We start from the raw sequence: 8,887 nt of genomic DNA on the forward strand, positions 1-8,887 counted from the left end.
TTAAGACCATTCTTTGTTCAATGGTTGATCTGACCAGACTATATATATATATTCATAAAAGACATTCTTGACTTTGGACAGATTCCCATTTCTGGTAAGTTACTAATATTATTTCATATTTTAAATGTTCATCCTATAGTATGCAAAAGCCATTTCCATTTGCACTTACTAAAGTGAATGAATGAATTTGAGAGAAAGTTATTTTATGATGTATATTTATTATTGATTACAAGATCAATATTAAGTATTTAACAGAAGTAATTTGATGTTAATCAGATTATATGTTTTTATGATGATCAAAGATATATTTGATGATATTGTTCAAAGTGAGCAATTGATATATTTTTAAAGGGATAATATTTTTAAATACATTGTATTAAATTACAGATCACCATTCATGTAGATACTTCTATATTAACAATTTGTGGGAAAGCCTATTCCCATAGAATGGTGAGATTTAGATTTATATGTTTTTAATCTTAAATATTTTTTATGAATATTATGGGAGTAATTAATATGTAAAGATTTATATATTCAAGAGTTATCTCCCTTTGATGACAGTGTAAATATTATAAATGATGATAATCTAATTATTATCTTCATGTGAAATAATGAATATTGTGTGTGATAATTATTTACATTATATTTATTGTTGTTTTTATGATATTTACAGGGCTTACACAATACAACACAATATATATAATCACTCCACTGTGCAATAAATCTGATGAACCCTGACAGGAGTGTTGTGTTATATACTTCCATAGTGATACCCCTGTTACATAGTTAAGTAAGTTTCCTCATTAAGTAGTAGATTTATAGATTTCTATAACTTTTTTTTCTATTTCAGTTTTACATTTTTAAAAAAATAAAGTCTTACCAGAATCTGAACCACCGACACTAATAGTAAACAAACATTGCTAATTAGTGAAGTGGGATGTGACGAGTACTTCCGTTCTTACAACTGTTAAAACTTATTCGGACAGTCGATCGTGAGCACTACATTAATATCGTTTTCAATAAAATATCAAATATTCGTCACATTCGATGTGCCGCCTATTAATACAATACTGCCTGGCTTTCTGGTTGACTGCCTCTTCAAGTCAAAAGTAAACGGTATTTTAGGGATTTAATAATTATTTCATTGTTAAGATATTCAGCTATGTTTCTAACTGTAACTTGGCGATCTTTCATAACAAATTGCTCAACTAAGGACACATCTCTTTCCCAGTTTGCTTTCACTGGGTAAGAGAACAAACGTTATTTTTAACCATCTAGCTTTCTTCACTAAAACAATCAAACCAATTAATGATTAAACTTCTGGCAAGTCTTTTGTCTTCATAAACCTTGTACAAATTATCATATGCTACTGCCAAGGAATTTCTAAGATATACGTTAAACTTTAAAGCCGTTCGTTGCACGAATACGACTAAGTCAACCATTTTTTGTCACAAGTCACCTACATATTGACGTTATTTTTACATTGTGACGTCACAAACATGGAGCAAAAATCACCTAACACCTGCTATCTATAGAACATGTGTATGACTATATGTGTGTCAAATTTCATTTTGATATGAATTGTGGTTTTGTAAATATAGAGATAGTTCGCGAACTTTTTGATCACCCCTCGTAATTACAAGCTACTATAATCGCCCGCTTGGCGCAGTGGTTAGAGAGTCTGCTCTAGAAACGCGGAGTAAGGAGTTGATCCTTACATCGCTGGTTCGAATCCCACTGTGGAGACCGGTCCTTCTGATGAGTCCGTATAAACCGAGGTCCCGTGTCGCAGTAGGTGCTGGCACGAAAAAGATCCCTCATTGCTCAATGGCCTTAAGTGCCGAGTATAGGTCAAAATTTGCAGCTCTCCACCGGCAAGTGGTGGCGTCTCCATATGAGTGAAAAATTCTCGAGAGGGACGTTAAACAACATACAAACAAGCAAACAAAACAAGCTACAATAATAGTTTGATCCACGCCTCAAGTACATAGAAACTGCGTGTCAAACTAATCAGTGACGTCATCTCACTACAGCGATATCAAGGTGGCTTTAATTCTGCATTCAAATAGTGTTATTATTGCGAGAGAAGATACACATCGAATTATGTTCCTATAATTTATGAGGAAAAAAAACTGTATTTGAATGTGTATGAAAAAGAACATTCGTAATTATTCGACGAGATTCATTGTGTAGTTTTAACGTGACGTCATAATCGTTTTCCCGAATCTCTGCATAGGCTGATGTAAGTAAGGGAGTCTTTAACCTAACTGCAAAGGACTGCCCCTGCTCTCTGGCCATTTGATATGAGAATTCAAAATATGAAATAGCCTCTTATTGTGATGAAGGAATCCATTGTCAGGGTTAGGTGTAAGGCTTTCCGAATGTCATCTTCTTTTTTGCAACAAAGTCGGGCTTCAGAAAATTACTTGCATCTTCAGGGCTTATGAGATTATGTGTAAAAAGAAATTTAATGAAAACATATATCTTTCAATGTCACAAAGGAACTTATTTTATATGCATACATTTTCATTTAATTTTTAAGAAACACTCACGAAGCGTATCAGCTTCCACTTGCGTTTTTCTTTGCTTTGTGAAATCTTTTTCCGAAGACCTTTCTTGGCATCCTTGAGCATTTGAATCATCTTTAAGAGATGCTCTGTCTTTTTCTCTGTAGGAAAGTAGGAATTTATACAAAAGGCTACGAAATTTCCAAGACTGGTCAAATATGATTTCACTTTACTAGCCTGTCGTATACGCATGGAATAGTTGAACCATTCCTCAAAATATTTACCGTACTTCATTTAGCAAGTCCCTCACGAAGAAGGTTGGCGTTTTACTCATGGCTTTCGAGATCAAAAATACGTGCGTTATTATTTGATGAGCCGATTTCTCGTCTCTATTTGACATTTGCCCCTGAAGCCAAGCTTTGAATATGGCTAGGAAAGGAACTTAAATGTAAAGAAAATGGGGTTCCGATTATCTGATGGCAAAATCAAATTTACGAAATAATAATTTCATTATCGCTACTCGATGGACTCCAAAACATACAAAGGATGATTTTGTTTTTATGAGATCAACAAACTAGCTAAGAAGTAAAATTCTTAAGCATGGCTTACCATCCACGCATGTTGCATATTTCTCACCTGAATTTTTCTAGTACAGGACGGTGTCTTCAGAGCCACTAAATGCAATGATAGATTTCTTACAAAACGCAATGAAAGAAATGAAAATGTAATTTAGAAAAAAGAAAGAATTGAAATAAAGGGTAATTAAATTTAAGTCTCTTAATATTAATATAGTGTAGCAATTATAAATTAGCACTACCATATTTTTGAAAGTTTGTTTTGTTTTGTTTTTAAAGGACATCAACCTACTGCTAGGTGATTTTCTACTGTTTCCAATTTTTTCCTACAAATGACATTAATCATCTGGTCAAAATTAATTTTATTGATAAAATGTTAAGCAAAAAGTTTTGAAAAACATTGAGATATTAAAGATACCAACCCATAAACATTAGCTTCCCTCTCTGGTGACTGCTTGTTCCTAAAAAAAAAAGGAAGCAAATCACAATATCCAAGGAGTCCTAAGTAGATCGAGATTCGTTGAAATAAGTTCATATCATTATTAGATATTTAATAGAAGTAGGTTCATATGAACTCTGATCCACCTCTAAATCACCCCTTAAAGATTCAGCGGGCGAGGGTGGACATATTTCCTCTGTTTCGTCAACGTTGGATCTCCTTAAAAAGATTATTATTTGGCTCCAGCACGAATAAAATTTCTACTATAACGTCTCAAAAATATGAAAGTGATTACAAACCTTCCTCTTCAGTTGGGTCGGGTAAGGTCTCAAGCCGCAGAGGAGATAAAGACTCCTCACTACAATGAATCAGGCATCAAGCTATACATATATACATACATATATATATATATATATATATATATATATATATATATATATATATATATATATATATACTTGGTGCAAAGGTCAACAACCTGAGGGCTCTTAAAGCAGAGGTCCACGATACGCTATTTGTCTCTTATTTGGTGCATGCTCCGTAGTTGATCCCCAATTCTTGCAATTCTTTTGTCACATAATATACAGGTTCGCACGATGTATCCCCTTCCTTCACAGGTGTCTCAAAAACCTCCTGATTGTGAACTTGTCTCATGTGGCGCCGCATATGGACTACCCTTTTGTTACATACGAGACGAGCATGTTTGCTTCTTAGTCTTTTTACCCTTTTTGTCTTGGAGGAATTGGAGGCTGACGGTGTCTTCTTTTTTTCTCTTTTTCTTAAGGGGGGCTCTTCCACAGAGAAAAGACTCTCCGATTCTGTGCTACAAATGGCTGCATTTAATTCCTGTTAAGTTCCCCCTCCTTGGAGGAAATGTTCAAACATACAGAGTCAATTTTTCTCCCTTTAGGCAGTGACACAACTTTTGGTTCCCTCTTACGTGCCTTAGTCGCTTTAAGGTTTTCAACTGTTTGGGACTGGTTTTCCAACCATTCGTTTAGGCGATTGTCCCTCCATTTAATTAAAGAGAGGCTTGCGCTAGAGATTTCGCTGTTGATTTCTAGAAAACACAAATGCACAAACATAATTCATAAGGCAAATTCAAAGCAAATGTAAGATTTGTCAACCCTAAACTTTCCAACGGTATTTGGAAACTCAAAGATCGAGACATGGTAACGGGGGTAAATTAAAAACCTTTCTTTAGATCTTTTTAAGAAGAATAACATTCTCATTGGGTCCAGAACATTAACGTTTATAAAGCGTAAAATGGTAACTTGTGCGGGATTTCGTAACAGTATAGCGGGATTTGGTAAATTTGGTAACAAAGCAGGTTATGGTTACTTGGAAGATAAATGATAACTTCATTTCATTTGAAAACTTTCTGAAGGGGATAGTCAATTCTGAAGAGAATCAGAGATTCAATTTGAATGTTGTTATTGATACCTATTTTTTTTTTTATATTTTGCTACCTGTTTTTATCGACATAAGTCAGTCGAGGCCGTGATTCGAACACACGATCTTCCGATCACAGAGACAGCGCTTTACCGATGAGCTACCGTGAAGGTATCGACAACTTAGATTGATTGATTGATTGTTGTACGCCCCGTTCAAGATTTTTTCACTTATATAGAGACGTCATCATAAACCGGTGAAGGGCTTCAAATTTAGACCTTTACTCGGCACTCAGGGCCATTACGCAGTGAGGGTTCTTTATCGTGTCAACGCTTACAGTGACACGGGGCCTCGGTTTTTAAGGTCTCATCCGAATGATCCGCAACTTTCACTTCAAAGTGCCGAGCGCTTGGCGAAGGAACATTTGCTACCTATTCTTTATTGACTTAGGTCAGTCGCGGCCGAGATTCGAACTCACTAGCAAGCGTCTACCGACTGAGCTACCGTGACGGTTTTTGAAATCACAAAGACAATTCAGCATTTAGTAGGATTAAAGGGAAGTCATCCCCGCTAATGTGAAGGCATCTACAATGCTGAATATCACATTGCAACATCTGATGTTGAGGGACATTATCAAACAGTGTTTCGTAATAGCATTTACAATCACATCAGTGACATAATAATGTACACTACCTAAATCTGAACTTGAGCAATCCAAAGGTACTTTTCACCACATTTCTGGTTTGCGGAATCTGTCAATCCAAATTTTATAATATAAATGGATAGAGTTTCAAAAATGATATAATCTTAAAAAATGGCAAAACAATAAAATTTGTGTACATATGAGGTATACCTCATGTCTGCGTCCACCACTCCCTGTATGTTCAGTGCATGAAAGTTCTTCCTAGAAACATACATATGCTCTTCATCACTAGTCATACCCTTAATATGAATTAGAGTTTCGTCAATGGCCTCCACAATGTTGGGCAATCGGGCGATGCTGTAAAACTTTTTCTTAATCTGTCCTAGTTTGTAGACTTTGGGAACTTTACGTTGTCTAGGTGATCAGAAAGTACTCGGCACACCGTTGGTAATAGGACGGAGACTGATGACTTCGAAATCCCACGGATGCCTCCTACTATGGAGAAGAAGTCAGCTTTTGCAGGAAACAATAAAGTACTTAATACGTGAGGTTTGAAAGAAAAATTATGTCAATTTCGATCAAACTTGCCACAGAACAAACTTGGATGAAGGGGAGATAATTTTAAAAATAGTAACATTCTTGTGGGGTAATAGATGAAGTAATTTGTTATGGGAAGCATAAATTTAAGTCAGTCTGTCATAAAACCTTATTAGATTATTAGGTAAAGAATTGGTATACAAGTCAGTAAAGCTATACTGATGACAAATTAAGCACATATGTGTAACTCGGAACAAAATTAGGGTTATGAGAATTATATATCAGTAGTTAAAAATTTGGAGCAGAGAAAATCTCTATGTAAATTAAGAATTTCCTGTCACGGGGTGCAAATAAAAGTGGGAAGATTTACTAACATCCCTAGAAAAGATCGATATGCTATAGAAGTATAGATGATGAAACTCATTTTTGGATAACATTTAAAAATATGACCATAAAACAAAAGAAATATTTCCGTTAATTAATAGTAAATTTCCAAATTTCTCAGCTTTAGATAATGAACAAAAACTTTTTTGGTTACTCAATACTGAAGACATGGCAACTCTTAATTTTGTTGGCAAATTTATAAATGATAACATGTTATAGTAGTCATAGACTTTAATATTTTATATTCCTTTTAACTGAAATAGCACAAAAGTATTGTTGAAATGAGCAGTGTTATTTACTAATTGTCATACTATTCATTGGTATATCTTTTCCTTATCATTGTTATAATTTCATAATTTTCTGTTCTGGGCTCTAAATTAGAAATAAATAAATGCTCTTTTCTATAAAAATCATATCCAGAACCACTTGACTCGGGAAAAAAAAAAACAAGAAATTGTCAGGTAGTACAGATTTAAGTTGTTCAGATGAGGTTGTGACAAAAAATTGTCTGAAACCCCTAATTTATTTGTCCTTCCCTATTGTAAGTGTCCACAAAACCACTACTCGTATGATAATTATTAAATGCTTTTACTGACACCCCCCCCCCCCCTTAAGATGTTGCCTTCTTCCGGATGATAAAAGATAAAAAGTCAAGTATTGAATCAACATTAAAGTCATTTTTAGGATATTTTAGTTTTTGAAAAAATAACACTTGTCATTAAACCTTGTTTAAAAAAACACCTACACTAAATAACGTACGTATAAGTACATGTATATATAAGAAGACGCACCAATAGCTATAAATGTATCTACTAGAAAACGATGGGATTTATATATTCCCTAATGTTAATCGACATAAGGTTATTTTATTTATTTATTTTTTTTTTTTTTTTGATTTGCTTTACATTTATTCCTTGATGTTGATGCATGTATGTGATCGTACTATATCTATGTTGTACTTTTGCCGGAATTTTGTTTTCTTGACCTAACGATTTTTCCTTTAGAAACTCCCGTTGTCACAGGATGTGGCATCCAAACATGCAATGGATGCTTTCAGTTTCAATGTTGATAAATATTACCTGCAGCTGAGTAGGGATGACGTGGGACATTTTCGTAGAGGATCGTATTTGTTCGTCCACACCATCAATCAAACTAACAATGATCCTCCGCGGAAAACGGTATCTGGAATTTAGAATTTAGATCTGTGTCATTTAGCGAGTCCAGTGGCTGACTCCTGTCGCGAAAAACACGCTGGCGTTTTAAAGAACGCTGCATATGTCGTCATTTTTGATAATGCTACGTGCTTTTCGACGGCTGCTGGAGGGCACACGTAGATTTTGACATAAATCTAAGCCAGATCGTAAGGTACGACCTTTAGTAAAAGGCAAAATCGACATAAGTTATGGTTACGTCTACATTTACGTTTTGACTTACGGCCATTAGTAAAACTTGACACAGAGTCATACATCTGTTGTGGCAGAGGGTTGGACAGAAGCTTGTTTGAATTGTTGTGTTGGACTTTGAGGGCATCCTGGTTTGGATTGCTTGGATGAGGCTGGTGATGTATTTTATGTATTTTTAGCTCCATAGTTTGTTGAAGTTAATTCATAACATCGCACACAACTACCATGCATTTACAAGCACCATTTGAAAGAATCTAGTCATTCATTTGAATGAACATTTCAGCTGTTGATCATTTTGTACGCAGGTCATCAATTGTTTGTGGAAATTGAGGCATCACAGTATGCCGCACGGCTAGTTTCAGACCTTTCATAATCATAGTTGTCAAACGTCCTCAAGCAGAGTTGAATCTACAGAAAGTTTTATTATCCTGGTTTTGTACTTTTAAACACTTTCGATTTCGTTCTGAATAATGTCCACTAGGCCAAGGCTAAATGAATATGTGGCCGAAAACGATTGAAAATGCATTCTTCAGGTTTTCTAATGAAGGTGTAATGTCTGGAGGTGAGGTGAAATAGCAATCCCTGGCGGCATCTTTTAGGTGGAACGATAGGTAGCTGGCAATATTCTGTAATGAAACATTCATCAGAGAAACAAATGAGCTGTGTCCAAAACTGGATGGCATATGTTTTCCTTCATATTTTTCCAAAGTAATATTTGCCCGGAATATGAACTGTATCGATAACTCGTGTCTGATATGCAGCTGGTGCAGTGTGGGTTGAGCCATCATTGGTTGTACTGTTGGAGGTGCTCAGTGGCTGTCACATTTACTGTATATTTGCTTTTAACTAAATTTGTATCATTCAGTTATTCTGTAGGGGACCTACATATCATTTATTGGACATTCTAGGAGTTATAAGTCTACACTTGGTCAGCCGGCAACGGTGGCACCATATTAGAGGCATCAGACTCGATGATGGGTAGCGTTGGTGGCTGTAGCTGAAACTCT

The 8,887-nt window shown here is 35.3% G+C and overlaps 1 pseudogene; it reads right to left on the reverse strand.

Moving 5' to 3' along the window:
* Window positions 1-1,204: 1,204 nt before the first annotated feature.
* On the reverse strand, window positions 1,205-7,752 carry LOC133175149 (uncharacterized; annotated as a pseudogene).
* Window positions 7,753-8,887: the final 1,135 nt, after the last annotated feature.

Source organism: Saccostrea echinata, unplaced genomic scaffold (genome assembly GCF_033153115.1).
Source record: "Saccostrea echinata isolate AGI-Se365-2 ecotype Australia unplaced genomic scaffold, CSIRO_AGI_Sech_v1 ptg000061l, whole genome shotgun sequence".
Classification (NCBI taxonomy): Eukaryota; Metazoa; Mollusca; class Bivalvia; order Ostreida; family Ostreidae; genus Saccostrea; species Saccostrea echinata.